Source organism: Charadrius vociferus, unplaced genomic scaffold (assembly GCF_000708025.1).
Source record: "Charadrius vociferus isolate BGI_N301 unplaced genomic scaffold, ASM70802v2 scaffold72, whole genome shotgun sequence".
NCBI lineage: Eukaryota > Metazoa > Chordata > Aves > Charadriiformes > Charadriidae > Charadrius > Charadrius vociferus.
Window position 1 is genome coordinate 1,515,898 of NW_009647830.1, and position 274 is coordinate 1,516,171.

Sequence of the window (274 nt, forward strand, 5' to 3'; positions counted from 1 at the left end):
CTGCCCGCACTCCTGCCCGCCCTCCTGCCTGCCTGCCTACCTACCCTCCTGCTCACGCTGCCTGCCTGCCCACACTTCTGCCTGTGCACCTGCCCTCCTGATCACACCCCTGCCTGCCTACTGTCCTGCCTGCACTCCTGCCCGCCCTTCTGCCTGGCTTCCTGCCTGCCCACACTCCTGCCTGCCTACCTACTCTCCTGCCCACACTTCTGCCCGCGTGCCTGCCCTCCTGATCACACTCCTGCCTGCCTACCTGCCTGCCTGCCTGCACTCC